A 21,954-nucleotide genomic window follows, 5' to 3' on the forward strand; every position below is an offset into this window, starting at 1 on the left:
GGGGCAGAGCAACAAGTGAGAAGGAGAGTGTGGGGGATGGGGGTGGGAGTGCCTCGGTACCTTCACTGACACGGTGAGGGAGGCAAACCAGGAGATGCCTGAGGTGTCTCCCAGCCCTGACTCTAGGATTCCAGAGAAGAAGAAACACTGGTCAGTGACTCCATCCCCAGCCTCTCTCTCTATCCCTCTCTGTCTCTTGCTCCATCCTTTAAGTGGCTCTCAGTGTCTGCCTCGGAGACCCTGTGTGCCTCTCTATATATTTCTCAGTCTTACCCAGTGTCTCTCTGCTTGTATCTGCTTCTTTCTGGTGGCATCACCCCAACGGAAGGTCCTATGCAGGGACACCCTTCATCGACTTGAGGAAGGGAACACCCACACTTCTGAAACACCAGCTTATAACTAAGAATCAGCTCAGTAGAGAGGATAAAGCTGGTCACCAGTGCTGTGTGGAAACAGTGGTGGAAAGCAGTGAGAAGCAAACCTGCCTGCTGTCCTCAGGGAGCTCTCTTTTCAATGGCAGAGACAAGAGCCATCCGGAAAGTGAAGAGGAAGTTCCGACTAGACATGAGGCTCAGGAGCTGGAGACAGATGGGACCATCAAGACCCAGAAGGGACCAGGCAAATTCTTAAGAACATCCCGAGGGCCAGGCATCCCTGGGACAAGATCCATGAGGGATGTACAGCCTTGCAGCAGATGCTTCTGACAAAGGCAAAGGAGAGATTCAGACCACCAAGGTTGAAGGGAAGATACGAGAACCAGGTCTGCTTTCTCAGGATCACACCATCCCAGAAACCTCTTGCTGCTGGAGACTGTGGCAAGCACAGTGGGGTCAGATGCTCCTGAGCAGAAAGGCACCATCTGCATGGCCAACGTGAGGCTGGGACAGTAGGTACCATTGCCCACGGTAGCAGATAAAGGGGACAGGGATGGTTCTGTTTTTAGAGTCAAAGTCTGGCTGCACAAGTACAGGATGGGGTAGAACCCATTTCTCAGAAGCATGCAGAAAACAGACTCGGGCCTTAGCTGAAAACAATCTTGACCTGAGATAAGAACATGTTGAGGCCACTGATATGTCTAAACATAAGTATCTTGGGCTGGGCTGCACTAATAGAACAGTGACCAGTAAAGGGGGGGGGGGGCAGTCACAATCCAGTGCTCCTGAAATTCTGTGCTCAGTCCTGGGTCTCCCATCAGGAAGGGGCCCTGACAACCAAGGCACCTCCGAAGAGGTACAATCAGAGCGGGGGAACAGAAGCGGGCAGGGGAGGGAGCCATGTCGTATATTTAACTTCACAAATGTTTATACAACGCTGTATCCCCAGCACTCCTTCAAGTCGCCAGCACAGCTATTGGCTCTTTACACCTTCATGATGACCGTGTGAGGCAGACACTGTAATCAGCCCACTTGTGCAGATAAGGAAACTGCAGCACAGAGAGCTTGGGTAACTTATCCAAGGTCATCCCCCAGGTAAGCTGTGCAGGCCAAACTCAAACCCAGGATCCAGCTCCAAAATCCACACTCCTAACACCTACACTCCCCTGCCTCCCTCACGTACAGAGCTATAAAGGGATGGGGAGTCTTAAGCTCACAGAGGAGACTCAAGAACAGCAGGCAGGGGGCTGCCTGTCCTGCAGGCAGTGGTGGGATTCGTGCTGGGTGACCCAAGACAGCAGCCTGGGGCATCGGGAAATGTTAAGGGGACAGAATACAACTGAGTAGGAGCAAGGATGGGTCCTCCTCATGCTCCTCCACTCCGTGTGTGCTGTTTCCAGGGCTCCCATGCTCTCCCAGCTATCCAAGTGCTTTAGGGCACTTATGCTAGCTCTTAATTTTTCTAGAGATTTCCTGTGTATCTGTTTTGTCTCGCCAAGTGAACCGTATATAGTCTTTGAGGCCAGAGACAGTATTTTATGTCTCTTCAGACACCCCACTAACCACTTCTGCTCTAAGTACTGGATAGAATCATAACATTCAAAGCGGGAAGTGACTCCCTGAAGTTCTCCTGCTCGATTTCTCATCCACGCAGATTCACCTTTGAATCAGCCTAGCTGCAAGAGTATGTTAGCCTTGGTTGCCTCCAGTAATGGAAAGCTCAGTACCACTCAAGGCACCTATTCCAGCAGTAGATGGACAATTCCATTAGAGTCAGAGCTTCTCAATATTCAAGGACAGCTTGGGGGTAGGGGTGTGAGAGGAGGGAAAGGTGATGTAAAATAGAATGTAGGGCCATATAGACTGAAATCTTTTATGCGAAAGGAAATATAACACCCTCTATTTGTGGGAAACCTGAGAAAGCAGGTTAGAGCCTTCTGGTGCTATAGAGAGGAAGCAGAAATGATCCCCCCCCCCTTTTACAGGAGCAGGTGATAGAAACACAGAGGACCAGTCCCAGCTAGTTACAGAGTGAAGAACAGAAGAGATTGAATATGAACCCAAGACTCAGGCTTCCATGGACTTTTTAGCCCTTTGACACCCAACAAAGAGGCCTGGGGTGGCACTTATGCCACATGTACTCGGATGGCCTGTTCTCAGCACCAAAGCTGTTCAAAGGTGCTGTCCACCCTACCTGGGGCTACTGAGCACTGGAAATGCAAACAGTGTGAAATGAGATGTGCTCAAGGTATAAAACCCACCATGGATAGTGAAAAGAAAAATGTAAAATATCTCAATAATTTTTTAATATTGGACACATTGAAATGATACTGAGTTACATAAAATATATTATTACATTTTAAAAAAAAGATTGCTTAAGCTGTGGCATGCCAAAATGGAACTGAGACACACTCACATAACATATGAACTCCTTGTTAATGCTAAGGGGTCCAGAGAGTCAGTGACCCAGGAGTTTAGGAAAGAGCTCACTGCAGTGTGAGGAAAGGGTCAAGGAGGGGTGGGTGGTAGCCTTGGGAGAAGCCTTGAAGGATCGATCAGAGGTGGACAGATGTCAAGGGGAAGAGACACACATGATGGGGAAGCAGGGTGCACTGGGGAGACCTGCACAGTTGGGGAGAGAGGTTCCTGGTGAGGGCAGTAGAAAATTAATCAGGGCAGGGAAGATAGTTCCCAACAGAGGTCCATCCAGGGTCCTGTTTTTGTTTCTATCAAGCTCTCAACCCAAATTTCACTCTCCGTGGCCTCTTTTCTCAATTCAGTCAACAATTAATCATTGACGAGTATCTACCACCTGCCAGGCACTCTGTTAGGTGTTAGGGGCGAAGCAGTGAATAAGAACTTTTCTGTTCCTGTCCTGAAGAAGTTTATAGTTGGGGCATCAAACAGGCATAATATGACCTCCCCAATCCCACTTCCAGCACCTGCAGTCCTGACAACATGTCTGTGAGTCCCCCGACTGAAGGAGCAGACCAACCCAGGACTCCCTCGCATTTGCTGACGAGTACTAGGCAGTCAAGCCTTCTGAGAGTCCAGCCCTGAAAGTCCAGTCCACCCAGTATCCTCGGGGCCCAGGTCTGAATCTACTAGGAACTCTGAGCATTGGTACCCATGGCCACTAGACCCACAGGCCTTGTGGGGGCACCAAAGGGTGTGAAGGGCATTCCTGCCTTCAGAGGCCTGTCATGAACCTTGTCCAAGGTGCTGAATTTCCTGAGCTTCTATTGTACAAAGGGGGAAAACACTGCTTGACTCTACCATCCAAAGAAGCACTCCTCAAGAAAATGGGGCCATGGACATTAGCTCATGTTCTCAGATCTACCAGACCTGAATTTCCAGTCCTGTCTCTCCATCACTTGGCCAAGTTCACTGAAGAACAAAGTTGCAGAGGGCAGGAAGATGGGGGCTGGGCCCAGCCCTCTCCCCAAACCTCCCAGCCTGACCCAAGGAAGCCAACAGAGGCAGGAATCAAGCATTCCTTGGCCTTCCTGAGTTGGATTCAGTCACCCATTTACATGACTCCTTGGATCCCACCAAAAAAAGGGAAAGTGAGTATCCCACTGTCTTATCCCACAAATCAGAAATTGGGCTTGGAGTTCTACGTGCATATTAGTACAATATGTACACAATTAATGCACATTCCACAGCCCTTCCTGATCCCACCCCCTCCACACACACACCTGGGCACAATCAAAAGAACTAAGGAAACAGTCCACTGTATGGAGGCTGCCTCAGTGTAAGAGGCTCTGTCACATCCCAGGCCCCATCCGTAGGCTGGGAACCTGTTCTAGTCATTATGACAAGGCCCATAACTCAAGGAGGGAGTTGGGTGAAGCTCAGAGGTGGATATTGGAAGAGGCCAAGCTCATGCCATAAATCTCCTTCATTAAAGACCTTTACCCCTCTTTACCCTTTACCCTGCAACTCTGAACCTCTCCATGACTGTGGCCCTGCTCCCAAGAACAAAAGTACAGCAGGAGAAACAGAAGCTGAGTAGGAAAACAAACTCTAGAACAGGAGTCAGGAGAGGCCAGCTTTGTGTGACCTTGACTAAGCTGTTTTTCCTCTGGGCCCCCATCTCACCCTTTCTAGAAAAGTGAATGATTGCTAAGGTCCCTGACAGCCTCAACATTGAAGGCTCCAGGGTTACATGGGTTTGTCCTCTGGAGCCTGGCACACTGACAACATGCACATCAGAACCAACATGAACAACATATGTGCCAAAGGATGGCAATTGTGTCTGCAGGAAATCAGCTTGGCACTGCCCTCTATGGGGACATGGAAAGAACACAGCCCTCCCCTGCATCCCAGGACACCCTGCAGCATCTCTCTATTTACATTGTTAAATGCGAACAAATGAAAGAGCCTGGCACAGTGCCTGACCCATAGCAGCTACTCCAGAAGGACCCAATTCCCCTCCTTTCCCCTCTCATGCCTGGAATGTTTATCTATTTCCTTAGAGGATGGTGGTGACAGGGGGAAACTGGAAAGAGGAGGGAAAAAAACAAGGTCAGGGAGGCTGGGAGAGTGAGAGGGACCACAGCTGCCATCATTAATCACCTTTCTTGGCAACCTGCATCTTGTGAATCAGCATCTGTGATACTGATAAAGGCTTCTGGAGGGATGGAGGTGACACAGTCACAGGCAGGATGTGAGTGCATGGGGGAGGATGATGTAGGGGTGAGTCCTGCTTTCAGGGTTTAATCTCAGTTGGATACACACACACACATACACATACACATGTGCACACAAACACTGCCATTCTGCAAGCTGCAGAGCCCCCTCCTCCTGCTGTCACCCCATCTGTGCTCAGGCTGCAGGCCCTCTGTCTACTCCCCATGGCCAAGTGGGACAAGGAAGACAAAACTGCTATTTAATATTTTACACATTAAGAATTCTATGAAGCCAGTCCCATTAGAAGATCAGGGACTGTGTGATGAGGCAAACTGCTATAGTGAAAAGTGCATGAGATGCCCTAGGACACATCTGTCCCCTTCCAGTCCTCACACAGAATCCGCTGGCTGAATGAGTGATCATTGGTTGGTTCCCAATAAACCTTGCTATCAACTCGCTGTGTGACCTCACACAACTCACATCTCCTCTCTGGGCCTCGGTTCTGTCATCTGTGCAATGTTTGTGTTGGATTACAAGATCCCTAAAGCCCCCTCTGGCTCCAGCAGTCTGTAATCCTCTGATTCTATAAGCTATTTGTGTGTCTCAGCAGATGGCCAACAGCAATAGTCATTGGTTGAGCCGGTTCCCACCAATTCCCTGTAAGAAATGAGCATGTACAGCAAATGCTCTTTTGGTTCCTATCCATGTGACAGTCACTGTTTATAATCAAAATTCTGAATTATCAACTGTTTTCATTATAAGCAAGAAAGGGGAGGGCAGAGCAGAACAGAATTGCAGGTGTGCCCTGCAACTCTTTTGTTCTATACCCATCACTCCTTCCTATCGTTAAATATCCAATTTCTTTCTCTCTCCCTCTTTCTCTCCCTCTCTCTCTCTCTTCCTCCCTCTCTCCCTCACTCCTTCCCTCTCTCTCCTCCTCCTCTCTCTTTCCTCCTCTCTGTATCTATCACTCTCTCTCTCTTCTCCTTCCCTCCCTCTATCTGTCTGTCTGTCTGTCTATCCATCTCTAACTCTCACCTCTCTCTCTCTCTCATTCACTAAAATATTGTGATAGGGAGAATTCTAAGGTTGCTCCAAGATTCCTGCCTCCTTGTGCACATGCTCTGTATGATTCCCTTCCCTCAGTGTGGGTGGGATTCATGAAGATGATGGAGTGAGGTAATTAAGATTTCAAGTCAGTTCATTTTGAGTTAATTAAATGGAAGGTTATCCTGTGTGGGCCTGATTTAACCAGTGAAAGCCCTTGAAAGAGGGACAGGCCTTTCCTGAGGCAGGAGAGAGTTTCCTGGTGACCTTAAAGGATTTAGCTGCCATGTGGCAAGCAAGCCTATAAAAGCACTACAGGGCAACAAACTGAGCACCTCTAGGAGCCAAGAGAGGTCCCTGGATGACAGCCAGCAAGAGAATGGGACTCCAGTCCTACAACCACAAGGAACTGAATTCTGCCAACAACCACATGAGCCTGGAAGAAGATCCCACTCCAGAAAGAAACAGAGATGTGCCAACACCTAGATTTCAGCTTTTTGAGATCCTGAGCAAGGAGCCAGTTAGGCTGGGCCTGGACTCCTGACCTACAGAAACTGTAAGATGATAAAATACATGTCATTTTAAGCTGGTAGCTTGCTGATAATCTGTTACCCAGCAATGGAAAATGAATACAAATATCTAATAAATAAGACACCACACACTAGCCCCACCTAATAGAATTTTGCCTGTATCCCACTCTAACACTAAACACAAGTGGCCTGCCTTCTCTGGTATTTGGGAATTGATTAAGACCCCTCCCTCTGACCCCAGTCACTGAGACTAGCGCACAAAGATGGCGACTCTACCTAGAGAGGTGCTGCCTTCTCCCACATGAAGGCAATGACATCTGTCCAGCCCAGTGCCAACACAGGATGGCAGAGACCACCCCAGGGGACAAGTGCCCTTCTATTTCTTCCAGCCAATCTGGTGATAGCGTGCAAATGACTCTATTAGCTCCCAAGGCAATTGACAGCCAAGCCATGTGTTATGTAAATTGCCTCCAGGAGGGTGTCCACTCCCACCTCTCATAACACAGCACCTTGGCACCTAGTCCTGATGCCAGCCCTCTGCCCTTCCTCCTTCTGTGTGCTCCCTCCTGCTCCCTCTCTGCCTGCCCCATGGGACACCAGCCCTCACTGCCTCTGCCTGCCACTTCTGCCTTTCTGCAGCAGAGGCCTCATCCATTGTGACACTAGAGGGCAGGGGAACAGGGAACCTAGCTAAGGCTTTGGAATGTGCCATCCCAAGGCCCAGGGGATGAGGGTGGAGCACAGGCTCCATCTCCCTTATCCAAGTATCCCTCCCACCCCCTTCTCATCCCTACTACGGATACCCCATTCCTTCCCTGATCTGCACAGACTGAGGGTGAGCCCGGAGAACTTCCTGAGATGAGTAAGTCCTGTGGCGCAGTCCCAGGGTCCAGAGTTGTCTCTTCATCTTCCTCATTCCCCTCCCCTGAATATGCCAAAAGGGCTGCTACCTCCAAGTCCCTGAGCAGAGGTAACCGCCAATTAAGCCTTTCCCTAAAAAGTGGCCCAGAACTTCTTTGTTTCCCTGTCTTCCTTCCCTCACAACCTTGTCCCCAATTCCTCATGGAGCCAGGCAGGAAGTGAGGAATGTGGCCAGATGGGGCAATGAGGTTTCTAGGACTCATCCAAGAAGAGCTTGAAAGACTCTTATAGTTTATCATTTTATTAAAAGCAGAGAAAGAGCCCTATCTATGGAAACTTAAGAAACACAGGAATAGAGGGAAAAGGAATTGCCTCATAAAGAAGCCATTGGCACTGAAAAAAAGACTTGCTGGCATTGATCTAGCCCTTGGAGCTTGTTTGTATATATCTACAAATGCCCACACTCCAGGGCTGAGGTCTTTAACACTCAGAATTCACAACCATTCACTCTAGTGCTTCTGGGTCCATCTACACCAAGCATCCCCCTCCTCCTCCAAACAGAGCAGAACTTTCACTTCTCCTGCACTTGCACAGGCTGGGTCAGGGCCTCTCAAAGTATGGGGCTTGTGAGAGGTACAGATTCTTGGCCTTTAGCTGCATGCACACTGAAATTTGAGACCCGTTGTCTAGTTTCTCTGCCAGCATTACTCGTATATTTTGCTACCCTGTGAATACCCAGAGAGAAAACCATGTAGGAACAAGCTTGGTTCATTTATTGGATTATGTGGTACTTACTGGACAATTTACTTAACCTCTCTAAGACTCAGTTAATGCAGGTATAAAATGGGAATCCCCACGTGGCAGTGTTCTTATAAAGATTAAAACAATGTCTATTTATTCCACAATTCTTAACTGGTAAATTCTGTGCCAAGTACAAAAGTAAAATGAGAGACTCAGTCCTTCTACAGCTCAATGTTATAGGCAAAGACAGCTTAGATATAATACCAAAATGCATGATCTATAAAAAAGGATATTGAAAAATCTGACTGCGAAATTAATAACTTCTGTTCTTTGGAAGACACTAAGAGAATGAAAAGACAAACCAGAGACTGGGAGAAAATATTTGCAAATCACACATCTGGTAAAGCACTTGTATCTAGAATATGAAAAGTACATTCCACTACTCAATAATAAGAAAACAAACAACCCAATTTTGAAAAGGGGATGCAAAATATTTAAACAGACAGTTCACCAGAGAAGATCTACAAATGGCAAAGAAGCAAATGAAAAGATCCTTAATATTAGTAATCATTAGGGAAATGAAAATTAAAACAACAATGGGAGGGACTTCCCTGGTGGTGCAGTGATTAAGAATCCAGCTGCCACCACAGGGGACACGGGTTCAATCCCTGGTCCGGGAAGATCCCACAGGCCTCGGAGCAACTAAGCCCGTGTGCCACAACTACTGAGCCCACATGCTGCAACTACTGAAGCCTGCACGCCTAGAGCCAGTGCCCTGCAACAAGAGAAGGCACTGCACTGAGAAACATGCGCACTGCAACAAAGAGTATCCCCCACTCACCACAACTAGAGAAAGCCTGCCCACAGCAATGAAGATCCACTGCAGCCAAAAATAAATAAAAATAATATAAATAAACCTTAAACACACACATACATACACACACACACTGGGAAACTACTACAGAGCTATTAGAGTAGCTACAAATAAAGAGACTGACCACACCAATTTTTGTCGAGGATGTAGAAGGACTGAACTCTCATTCACTGCTGGCGGGAATGTGAGATGGTACAACCATTTTGGAAAACAGTTTGGATACTTTCTTAAAAAGTTAAATATGATCCAGCTCTTTTGCTCTTGGGTATTACAAAAGAGAAACAACTTGTACATAAATGTTGATGCAGCTTAATGTACAACAGCCAACCCCTGGAAACAACCCAAGTGTCCATCAACAGGTGAATAGATAAGCTAACCGCGGTTTGTCTGTACAATGGAATGCTACTCAGCAATACAAAGGGATAAACTGCCGATTCATGCAACATGGATAGTTCTGTAAATAATTATGCTTTCTGAAAGAAGCCAGACTCTCCCCCCAAAAGAGTACATCCTGTATGATTCCACCTATATGAAATTCTTGAAAATGAAAACTAATCTATAGTGACAGAAGGCAGATCAGTGGTTGTCAGGGGATTGGGGAGAGAAGGCTGGGAGGGGCAGGAGGGAGGGATTACAAAGGTACATAAAGAAACTTTGGGGGTGATGGTTACGTTGGCTGTCTTGACAGTGGTGATGGTTTCACAGGTGTATACATACGCCAAAATTAATCCACTGAACATTTTAAATATGTGCAACTTCTTTTACGTCAATTATATCTCAATAAAGCTGTTTTTTAAAAGATCAGGATAGGATAGAATGTCTTGTGGCTACCTTTTTTTAAAATAAATTTATTTATTTATTTATTTATTTGTTTATTTACTGGCTGCATTGGGTCTTCATTGCTGCACGTGGGCTTTCTCTAGTTGTGGTGGTCAGGGGCTACTCTTTGTTGCGGTTCGCGGGCTTCTCATTACAGTGGCTTCTCTTGTTGCAGAGCAGGGGTTCTAGGCACGTGGGCTTCAGTAGTTGCAGCACGCAGGCTCAGTAGGTATGGCACATGGGTTTAGCTGCTCTGTGGCATGTGGAATCCTCCCAGCCCAGGGAATGAACCCATGTCCGCTGCATTGGCAGGTGGATTCTTAACCACTGCATCACCAGGGAAGGCCGGTCTTGTGGCTACTTTAGATTAGCAATCAGGGAAGCCCTCTCTGAAGAGGTGACATTAAGCTGAGATACAGTGATGAGAAGCAGCAGCCTAGCAGAGGTCTGGGGAAGATCACTGCCAGCAGATGGAACAGCATGTGCAAAGGCCTTGGGAGGCAGGGAGACTGGCCTGTTTCAGGAGCAGACTGGTTCACTGCTGGGGAGGGAGAAGAGATGTCAAGTGGGATGAGAGGGGCAAGCAGACCCCAAGTTAGGGAGGGCTTTGTAGGCCAGGCAGGGAATTGGGAGGTTGTTCTAAGCAGATGAGAAGTCAGATCCCAAGCAAAGGAGTGACATGACTCCCATTTTTTAAATCATTCTACTTTGTACCAAGGGCATGTATTACCTAATAAAACTAAAATATATATTTAGAGCAAAATCATTTCTGCTGTTACATGGAAACTAGATGGTGAAAGGGAGCCCCATTAAAAGGCAGCTACAGCTGTCAGGTGAGAAGAGGCTTGGACAGGGGTGGTGGCCACGCAAGCGGGGAGAATGCCTTTGAGATCTAATTTGGAGCTGTCTCTAGAACACATCCTTGGGGACAGGGGGTGGGTGGAGATAAAAGAGAGTTGGTGGCTCCTGCAATAATGTGAGCAGATGGCCCTTGGGACATGCTGGCTCTCTGACCTCCACGGACCTTCCCCATTTCCTCTCCCCTGGGCAGCCCAGAGCATCTGGTACAAACCTTGGCATCACTCTAGCGCATCTTACTGTGCTTGGTATGTGTCTGGCCCAAGAGCTCTTCGTCCAACCCCAGCACCTAGTACAGTGCCTGGCACGAGGTAAACACACAGGAAACCTTTGTGGAATAAATGAGAAAAAGAATGAATATCTGATCAGCAAATTCACTCCTGAGAGTGGAGTGAGGGAAACACTGCAACCTGCTTTGGCCTTGGCGTCAGACCTTCTCCTCCACCCACTACCCCACCCATCCCAGCTCCTATCCCCCTACTCCAGCATTTTCCCTGCTCTCGCTGCCCAGAAGCTGCAACCACGTGGCCGGACCACTGGGCAGTCAGTGCTGGCCAACTCCTGCTAGCCAGCAGCAGGGCCTGACCTAGTTTGGAGCCAGCCGAGGTGGCTGAGCCAGAGCTGTGCAGTTCCTCAGGGCTTAGCATGCTGAGCTCAGAGGCTGGATTCAGCTTTAAATGCCAGAAATTTGGAAGGAGCACTGTTGGGGGGGATATCGGAGAATGATGTAGGGGACAGGTCTGGGGGAGGCTCTTTGGAGATGCTACACTTTTCCTGGGAGCCTAGTCTCGGATTTCCAAGCCCCTTTACAGGGATCTGGACTGTGGGCTCTGAGACCTGTCTCTCCCCATCGCATGGGGAAGAGTGGGGGACCCGGGGAAGGAACGGGGGTGGAGAGGACCCCTTGAGCATCTCTCCCATGAACCTAGTCATTGATTAGCTTACTAATTCAAGCATGTTCTAAACGTTTGTTAAATGTCAGCAGTGTAGGCCAAGCACAGAGCTACTGCTGAGGGTCCCAGGGTGATGAAGACATCATCCCTGACTGTCTAGAGGCAGGGAGAAACATCAACAACCAAGCCACCTATGGGCAGATGTAGTTACAATGGAGAGGTGTCAACCGGGTGGCATTCCAGTGGGAGCGGAGGTCAGGGGAGGCCTCACAGTGGAGGTGGGTCTTGAGAGCAGACGCAAAGGATTAGGAGAATCTTTCTAGGTGGTGAAGGGGGGGTAACAGTCAACCCTGGCAGGGGGTCAGCCTTTGGGGTGTCAGCAGCCTACAGGATGCAATGGAGGCGGGAGGGTAGTAAGGCCGCAAGAAGAGCACAGGGAAGACTCAAGTCTGGGGGTGATGGAGCTGGAAAGGGAGGCTCAGGCCAGACCCTGAGGGGATAGTTAGGAAGGCCTGGGGAGGAGGGGAGGACCCAGCCAGCTCCTGTGCTCTGGGGCTCAGCTTGTACCCAGCTCACACCTTCTACCTCCCACCTCACACCTTCCACCTCCCACCTCACACTCCCCAGGCTGGGTGCCCAAAGAGCCATGTATCTCCCAAACAGTTTCTTCCTCAGGGATGTGGACCTGGGCCCTCTCCTCTCCCTTCACTGCCCATCACCCCCCACCCATCCTCAACCTACTGCTGGGTACAGAGGAAATGGGGGAGAGTGGCAGACAAGAAGCTGAAGATGGGCAAGGCAGAAGGGAGAGCGACCCTGGGGGCAGGGGGCTCTAGTCTCCCTGTAAGCCCATCAGGTCCTCTCTTAGGGGAGGTAAGGTCTGAGGATCTCCCCCATTGCAGGTACCCCCGCATCCAGGATCCTGCAGGGCATCACCTCTGGGCTGAGACCACAGAGAGGGATTGCGGGGTCCTTGAAACCTGGATTCGCCCCATCAAACCATCATCTAGGAGCCTGCCCCCAGGGAAAGTCAGATGGAACTGTTGAGGGAACAAGGCTTCCTGTCCCCAGTTGAATACTCAGTCCCTAGAGAGTGGGCATCTTCCAAAGGTCGAGCACCCAGGAGACCCTAACTCTATCCCCAGGGGTCAGGAATGCCACCGAGTAGGACATCCAGCTGTAGGAAGGGAGAGAAGCCCAGGCAGCTGATCTTTTGCCTGGTGGGAGGAGACCCTGAGTGCTTGCCTTAATGCAGTGTGACATCCAGGCCCCCCTGGCAGCATAAACACTCCACTCACGGTAAATGGACCTGACATCTCCTCCCTGGTGCTCCTGGTAGGTGCCTTCCCCAGCCTGCTGTACCCTAGACCCTCCAGGGGGCAGGGCCAGTCAAGGGAGGGCCCTGAGCCCCACTGTTGTCACAACAGGTTTCCACTGCAGGGGCAGGCCAGCTCCTATACCAGCACAGGGTAGAAGGGGATTCTTCTTGGCCTGTGCGTCAGCTGGGATGAAGTGAAGGGCAGCATAGGAGTGGGAGTGGCACTGGGAGAAGACCGATGCATTGGTACAACTGAGGCAGGTGAAGAAAGGCAGTTTGATGTGACAGAAAGAGCCCTGGAAGTAAGAAACCCAGATCTCATCCCAGCTGGGGCACTCACTTTGGGCAAGTTGCTTAACCTCTCTGAACCTCGGTATCTTCATCTATAAAAGGGGCAAGTAATATCCCTACCACACAGGGCTCTTGCAGAAAACGAAGTGGATATATATGGGAGAGCTCATTGAAAAGAAAATGCTAAACAAAGATCAGTCAGGATTATGGAGAGATGAAGATAGATCCAGTGGCAGTAGGGGGGAGCCAGGCTAGGCAGGAAAGACAAACTCTCCCTCCCAGGGAACAGAGGTGACTGTGGGGGCAGAAGCGAGACTGCTGTGCAGGTCTGGCTCCATCTTTTGCCCCAGGGAATCCTCAGGGATCAAGACTCTGGGGGTTCACCCTCCCCAAGTCTTAATCAACTGTCCCTTCCCACAGTCCGAAGGGAGTAGACCAAGAGTAGGCAGGGGATCCCCCAAGACCATAGATAACCCCATTACTGAGCTCACTCACCCTGAGCTTTTCTGAGGAGCAGCTTTAGAATCCACCTTGACCTTCAAGAACCAAATCATCCTTCCTACAGAAACCACACCATGAGTTAAATTGTATCAAGCAGGACTAAGGAACAATATATGTCCAACAGTAACAGTAGCAATGGCTTCTAGGATTTGAATCTGAAGCAGGGTAGAATTTACAGAGCACCTCCACATTTAATTATCTCCTGTGAACCTAACTGCCTGACTCCCCTGGTCATCCAGTAGTTAAGACTCCACACTTCCACTGCAGGAGGCATGCGTTCAGTCCCTGGTCAGGGGAGTTCCATATGCCACATGGTGCAGCCAAAAAACAAACAAATAAACAAACTTCACTGCCACCCTAGGAAACAGGTGCTAAGTTATGATCCCCATTTTTTCAGGTGAGGAAACTGAGGCTCTGGGAGTTAAATTACTTGCCTAAACTCACATAGCTGTGTGGCAACAGAGCCACCACACCACCACCAGCCGACGTCACCTGAGTACCTGCCATCTGTGGGCGTTGTGGGGGCTGTTGGTGACAGGAGTGCAACACGGGACCCTCAAGGACAGAGACAAGAACTATGGAATTCAGGATTCCATGACTTCACATCAGGAAGCTCTGTTATATCTAACCCAGGCTCCTCATTTCATAGATGAGGAAAAGGAGATGCAGACAGAAGCTCTGAGACCATGAGGCAGCAAACTTTTCCTGTAAAACACTAGAGAGTAAATATTTTAGGCTCTGCAGCCACGGATGTCTATGCAGCATATTATTCTTGGATTTTTTTTTAAATAAGTCACCCCTTAAAAAATGTAGAAACCATTCTTAGCTTGAGGGCTATAGAAAATAGCCTGGCTGTAGGCAGGATTGGGCCCACAGGCTATAGTTTGCCAATCCCTATTCTAGGGGATCATACAGCCAGTTTCTTCCTGAGCTGGGGTTCATTCAACCAAACAAACAAGCACCTGCTATGTTCCAAAAGCTTTGCCAAGAGCTGGAGGTACAGAGAATGATGTCACATAGTCCATGCCCTCAGGTTACCTACAGTTGGTGCGGGAGGTAGACAGGTAAGGAAATAAAGTCACCTCAATGCATGATGGGAGGCTATGCAGGACAAGATACTCAGAGCAGGGAGAAGCCAGCCAGCTCTTCCTGGGCTCTCCTCGGTCCCGCCGCCCATGGTGGCAGACATCACAGGGTATTTCAAGCTCTATTTACTTCTCTATGCCCCTCCCCGCAGTCTGTATGTTACATGGGGGCAATGACCTTTGTCCATGTTGTCCACTCTGCCGGTCCAGCACCTAGGACAGTGCCTGGCCGTAGTAAGCGTGCAGTATCTGCTGAATGAATGAATGAGTAGTAGCAATTACAGAGCTACAGCTCTGGTGCTAGGGTGGGGTGGCTGGTGAGACAGGATTGTTCACCCCGTCCCCCTCAATTGTTAAAAAAAAGCGGGTTGATTGCGCCTGAAAATCCAGCCCCAGGTACCAGCAGCCTTCTGGCTCCCTCTGCATCCCCCCAGTCTTCTCCCCACCCTGGCCTGCTGCTGACTCACAGCAGCCGCTAATCACACCCCAGTCAAGCATGCTTAATTAAGCCCCAGTTACCCACAGCTTCCTAGCAAGAGGAAAGGCCGGGACTCCAGCCGCGTGCCAGGCCAGAGGGGGCTGGGCTGTGTGCGGGATCTGGCCGAGAGATGCCTGCGGGTGAGAGTCAGGCATTCACTGGGATTCTGCAGTAGAAATGGCAGCGATGAGCATGCTAGCGTGGCTCTGCCGTCTGTGCACTCCATGCCAGGCCTGGCCCGAATGCTCTCTCTGTGATAACTTAAGCCTCCTCTTAGCAAACATATGACATCGGTACTATTATTACCCCCATTTTACAGGTGAGGAGATTGAGGCTCAGAGAGGCTCCATGACTTGCCCAGAGGCATACAACTAGTAAGTAACAGAGTTGAAAGGGCTCCCCTTTCCCTGATCTCCATGACGATGGGCGGGGGAGTTTTCAGGGAAAGGTAGGGTAGCCACATCCAGAGCCCTGACCCCGTTGCCCAGTGGCCTGGGTTCCCTCGGATAGTAAGGCCACCCCGACTCACACACAGGGGTATAACTCCATTTAAACTCACCCTATATTTATCACACACCTACTACGTGCCAGCCCCTGGAGACAGGAGCTGAAGGAACAGAGTTCCTCCTACAGAAAGTTCATAGACCAGGGGGGTAAATGTCCGCACTATGGGAGCAGCGCTAAACATACAGCAGTAAATATACATCCTGGTGCACAGGGCTGGGGCTGGGGTGGAAAAGTAGCATCTACTGAACACCCTCTGGTATCAGATACCAAAGATATCACACCCTTTACTTTTCCTTCATAACCTGTAATTATCTATGTATCAGTGCAATTATTTCTTATTACTGTTACTGGTGCGGTGGATGATTCCACGCGAGACCATGCACTCTGTGACACGAGTCAAGTGTCCCCACATCAGGCCCAGTGCCTGGCAAAAGGTTAATGCTCAATAAGCACTTTTAAATAAATGAATGAATGAATGAATGAATGAAACACAGTTCCTGCCCTCAAGGACCTTGCAGTCTAGCGAGGGAGGAGAGGATGTGAACCCATGGGTGCAACGCAGTGTGGTGGAGGCAAAGCAGGACCAAGGTGATAAAGGTGCAAGGGAACAAGGAGAAAGGACCCACCTGCAGCAGCAGAGCCAGCAAGGTGTCCCGCAGAGGGAGACGCCAAAGCCGGGCCTTGAAGAAAGAGCTGCAGTTCCCAGGGAGATGGCGGAGAGGGAGGAAAGGTGGGGAGGGCCTCATGGCTGAGAACACAGCCTGGAAAAGGCACAGAGGTATGACCCACCCGCTCTGATAGAGAAACTCTCAGTGGCTTCATGAGGCTGAATCATGGGTGGGGTGTGAGTGGGGAGGGAAATAAGAGACACGGCTGGGAGGGAGCTGGGACCAGATCTCAGAGTACCTCGCTGCTGTACCAAGGAGATTGGACCTTATTCCCAAAGCAGTAAGGATTCTGGCAGGGTTTAAGCAACGGAATTCGTGGTTCAATTTCTGTTTGGCCCTGGCAGAGTGTGGAGGATGCCCTGGAAGGTGAGCTTGGAGGCAGGCAGCCCAGTTAGGAGACTGGCGAAGGACTGAGGGTGTTTAAAGTGACAGAAACAGTGAGGGTAGGCGGGGAGGCAAAAAGGCATAAAAGTGAGACCAAATGGACAGACTGAGTGACCATTTGGCTGTGAAAGAGGAAAGAGGTCACTTAAGAGGATAAGATGATCTACCCAAAGGGTCATTGTGAGCCTTCTCTGAGCAAAAACTAAAGGCCTGCACAGGGTCTGGTGGGCGGTAGATGGCTTTCTCCTCTTTGCACCTTGCTGTTCCTTTGTGCCACGTCTTATGTTTTTGCAGCAGAGACAGAGGGAATGTACGATACTGGGGTAGGAGGGAGGCACCTTCAGGCTCCAGCAGCACAGGGGCACGTGCCTTGGCAGAGGGAGGGGGTGTCTTTCCCAGAACAAAGCTGGCATGTCTGTAGGACTCCAGGTCTCAGGCCAATCAAACCTGCTCAGACCAGCTGCTGGAACATAGGTTCCTCTCCGCAGGGAATACTCAGCACATCCCTCATGCATCCTGCTGAGCTCACTGAGGAAACAGAAGCCACTCCAGGCCTTTCAAGCAGAGGGATTTAAATCAGGGATTTGGTTGTGCAGGTGACAGAAGAGGTAGGACAATGCAGAGATCAGCAACAGCAAGAAACCACCACCTCCCTGGGGATGGATGGAGTGGGCCGTGTTCCAGGAGCCCAGGAGCTGAGGTCCCCAGATAGACGCTGGACCGACTGTGGGCCTGCTGGATGGAGCTGGGCCGCGCAGGAAGGGGCTCTTCCAAAGTAGCCAAAGAGGAGACACGGATGCTGCAGAGACCTGGCTGGAAACAGAGCAAGGGGAGAAATATCCTGGCTTTTCCCCTCCTCCCACATGCTACCTTCCTCTAGTGCCTCCGATTGGTTGAACCCATCCAGAAGCCAGTAGGTAAGGGAGGCTGGGAAATGTAGTTCCCCATGTCACCAAACAGGGCAGAAAAAGGCCTGAAATGGATCTGGGAGCAACAGGGAAATGACCAGCACACTCATTCATTCCCTCCCTCCCTCCCTCACTCACTCAGTAAACATTTATTGAACACATAGGTGCGGGGAGGTAACGACAAACAAGAACGCTGCGTCCCGCAGCACCTGGACTGCGCCCCTTACAGCCCATGCCAGCCCCCCATGGGTACCTGCTCAACTAGCCTTCAGGATGGGGGTTGGTGCAGAGCTTCTGGGGCTCCTGGGGAGCTTCCAGTGTGCAGAGAGGATGGAGTCAGGTTCTGCTTAGGCTAGGGATCTGGAGGAATGGGCATCTCAGCCAGCTCTGCCTCCTCCCCAGCTGAAAGCTCACGGCTCAGAATGAAATGTCTCCAAAGAGGAAAGAAAACCCTTAAATCCCACTGTTTGTCTTTGGAGCCTGGGAAGCAAGGATCTAATGAACATGAAACGTGCGGGCTGCTCAGAAGTTGCCTTTGAAACCTCCCCAGGCCGGCTTTGTCAAGGAGCAGCATTGCTTTTCAAAGCTGCCTGGCTCCAAACTTCCCTCTCCTCCTTCCTTGGTAGCAAGCAGTGGCTAATTAGCCGGAGATGTTAAATGCTCCCTAATTCATCAGAGAAGTCCCCAGGTTTCTCGGGAACTTGTAGCAGGTCTGGCAAGCTGAGTACTTTCACTCCTCCTACTCCCCTACCCAGGGTCACCTCCTCCCTTGCCAGCCTGGGCCCTCCTGGGTCCCCTCCTTCATGGCCAGGCTTGCCCTCCCCACTCCCCCACACTGGCCTGTGTCAAACACAACCTCTGCTTCCTGGAGTCCTGTCTTCTGGAATCTGCCTCTTCCAAGAAGACTCCCTGGATGTACTGCACATGTGATGACCAGCCATGCCTTGAGTCTTTGCCCTCAGTGGGGCCTCATACACACCTCATGTGCGCAGGTCTGAAGGCTGCACTCACTGCCCACCACTCAGTGTAGCCCCCTGAAGGAAAGGGCTCCAACCCAGCCCCGGGGAAGGAGAGGCAACAAGGCAAGAACATTCCAGGGTGTCACCACATAGACATCCACGGAGAGGCCGTCTGGCCCAGAGTCATAGCCTGACCACGTGGCACTTTCTGAGACCTTGGATAAGACAGGCCCCTCTCTGGGCCTGCGTTCCTCATCTATAAGCGAGGGGGTTGCACTAGCCCAGTGCTTCTCAAACTGCAGCTTCAACAGAGTCACCAGGAGGGCTTACGCATAGATCGCTGGGCCCACCCCCGATTTCTGATTCAGCAGAACTGGGGTGGGGTCTCCTGAGAACCTGCACTGCTAATAAGTCTTCAGGTGATGCTGCTGCCTCTGGTCCAAGGCCCGCACTGGAGAACCAGTGGGCTAGATGGATGGTTTGGAAGCTGTGTTTGTCAACGTCCCAAGGGGTTGCAGGAAGCGCGCTCACGCATGAGGCAGTAGCAGTGGTGGGGGGGAGCAGGGGAATGCGGCGTAGGCTGGGCCCCAGCCCCCACCCACCTTACCCCTAGCAGTTCGACTTTAACCAGTTTTGTTTGTTTGCACGTCCAGGAAAGAGTTGGTCAGAAGCAAGTTTCCACGCTTTAAGTGAAATGTTTGGAACCTGCCGACTAGACTAGTGGTCAAGGCGGCCCCTTCCAGCTCTGACGTTCCAGGCCCCCATGCTCATTCCACACCCGTCCTGGGCTTCTCCCACCTCCTTTTTCTTCTTTACAGTCAAGGGGGGCAGGGAGCGCAGCAAGAACAAGACTGTGGATTCAGGTCTTTACTCTTAGGGGAGGGGGTGTTGGAATGGGTGGAGAGGCTAGTGACTTCCCAGGTCATTGTCACGGGGCGGACATTTCAACCCAGAGATGCACCTCAGCGTGGGGGATGTGTGTGTGTGTGCATTGATGTGCAGGTGCACAAGCGCGCGTGCACACACACACACACACACCCCTCTGCTTGCAACCCCCATCCTGAAAAGGGGCCGGGGGCCCAGCTGAGCTGGGGAAGTTCCTGGGAAAGAGCGTAGCTGCATTCGGATAGGGTGGGGGCGGTGCATGCGTGCATCTGCATGTTTGCGTGGATGATGCCTGTGAATGCAAATGAGCTACAGAGAGAGAGCCGGAATGAGCAGGGTGAAGGCAGATTTCAAATAAAGCAGAGGTCTCCCAGAACCTCAGCATTTCAGAACTACACTGGAGATCATCAGCTCCAAACCCCTTGTATACTTGATGAGGAAGCCAAGGTTCTTCTGGAGCTAGAACCGGGGTTTCCTGACTCCTGGGTCAGGGCTCTGCACCCCTCCCTGCCCCCACCTTCCTGCTCTGCTTGGACGTCAAGTCTCTCCCAGGCACCAGAATGACATCAGCTGAAACCAATGAAACATCATGGCAAATGGACAAAAATGTTCACAGCAAAGAATCCAAAGCAAACAAATCCCTTCCCAGCCCTGCCTGCCCCCACCCACATAGCCGTTCCCCGGCCAGCTGCTTCCAGGGATGCCACTTCCAGGAGGGGCCTGCCCAGCCCTGTAGCCGGGCCAGGCGAGACTGCGAGGAGAGCAGTGAGGACGAAAACAAGAGAAGAAACTGCCCGGGCCCTTTAACCATGCCTGGGGTCCTCTGGGACCCAGAGTTGTGCGTGGATTAGAGAAAAGGAAAGACCAGCAGACAAGCAACTGAGAAGCAGAAGTTTAGAAGGAGAGGGGTGCACGTGTGTGTGTGTGTGTATGTGTAAAGGAGACTCACAACAGAGAGATTATCAGACTGCATATGTGTTTGTGCAAACCCAAGAGAAACGAACAGACAGCAGAGCATTCTGCAGGCTGAGGAGGAAGACACACTCACACACACACACACACACACACACACACACAGGCAGACTGGATGTGGGTGGGCTGGGAACAGGGGAGCCAAGGTGAGGCCAGGAGGTGAAGTGCTGTTGGAGCGAGCCAGCGTGCAAGCCGTTTGTGTCAGCAATGGGACATGTGACACCGGATGACAGAGCACGTCTGTGCATGTGTGCAGCGTGGGGCCTGCCCCAGGGACCTGGGGAGAGGGTGGGGAGGGCAGGCAGCCCACAGCACTGGACGCCCTTCACAGATGTGCTCTCCCACGTCTGGGGGCCAGGCAGCCCCCAGAGTCCCCTTCCCCGCGCCCCTGCTGACAGCCGCCCTCGGCTGCTGTGAAGGTCCTCTCCTGCCTTTACCTCTCCTGCCTTTACCTCCCACGCTCAGCACCCTACCCCTCAGCGAGGGAGTTTCCTCCTTCCTCCTCAGGGGTTAATGTCCCTGGAATATGATAGTCTCCAGCCTGGGACAAGTCTCTGCTCTCGGTACAGCAACCACCAAATCCCTGCCCACGCCCAGCCCACCCCCCACACCCACTTCTGTCTCCAAGCACTTGGGCAGCAAGCACAGGCCTTGAGTCACACAACCCCAACTTCAGATTTTATCTCTCCCTCTTATACTGTGTGACCTTGAGCAATACTTAGGCCTTTCTAAATCCTAGTTTCTCCTTTTTAGGGAAAAAAAAAAAAAAAAAGACTAGCACTCTTGTGAAGATTAAATGAGATAATGCAAGTGAAGCCCCTGGCATCATGCCAACCACAAAGCAGGTCCTTCCCTTTTCTAGCCTCTTAATTCAAACTCCCAGGGGGTAGGTTTTTGTTTCAAAGCCACAGGGACTTCCCAAGCAGCACCAACTCCCTGAAATCCTAACGCTGGAAGTAACCTTAGAAGTCACGTGGTCTAAGCGCCTCACCCCACGTTGTAAGTAAAGACACAGGGCTCGAAGAGACTTGACTTGTATTCATAATGGAGCCGAGACCAGAATACAGATTCTCTGCTTCAATGACCACCACCTTTCAGCTTTCTCCCTTCAACCCGCCAGAGCCGCAGGATGCTCACAGCGATGTTCTTGGAAGGCTTATTCCTCATTGGTCTGGAGTTGAGACTGAGCTCTGAGGTGTGGACTGGGGCAGAGACAGTGACGGAGGACTTGCAGGACAGAGCCACGCCCCTCCTCGAGTCCTGAGCAATTCTGCCCTGGCCCCAAACTTGCATTCCCAAGTAGCAAAGCCAAAGCTCTGAGGAGAACTGGATTCTGCTCCCCCCGCCCCCATTGCCACTTAGAAGGCAG

At 50.8% G+C, this 21,954-nt stretch overlaps 1 long non-coding RNA gene across 6 annotated transcripts in view; it reads right to left on the reverse strand.

Moving 5' to 3' along the window:
* Positions 1–2,099: 2,099 nt before the first annotated feature.
* The window catches only part of LOC130860338 (uncharacterized), a 42,489-nt gene continuing 22,634 nt past the window's right edge, over positions 2,100–21,954 (reverse strand). For 4 of the 6 annotated variants that reach the window (XR_009055421.1, XR_009055422.1, XR_009055418.1 and 1 more), the window contains 3 exons: positions 13,734–13,797; positions 10,951–11,064; positions 2,101–10,419 (listed from right to left, as the gene is read on the reverse strand). This is a non-coding gene — a long non-coding RNA (uncharacterized LOC130860338). Of the gene's footprint in view, positions 10,420–10,950; positions 11,065–13,733; positions 13,798–21,954 lie in introns of all 6 variants that reach the window. The other 2 variants (XR_009055420.1, XR_009055419.1) reach the window with 2 other exon arrangements.

The sequence above is a fragment of the Hippopotamus amphibius genome, chromosome 9 (genome assembly GCF_030028045.1).
Source record: "Hippopotamus amphibius kiboko isolate mHipAmp2 chromosome 9, mHipAmp2.hap2, whole genome shotgun sequence".
Lineage (NCBI taxonomy): Eukaryota > Metazoa > Chordata > Mammalia > Artiodactyla > Hippopotamidae > Hippopotamus > Hippopotamus amphibius.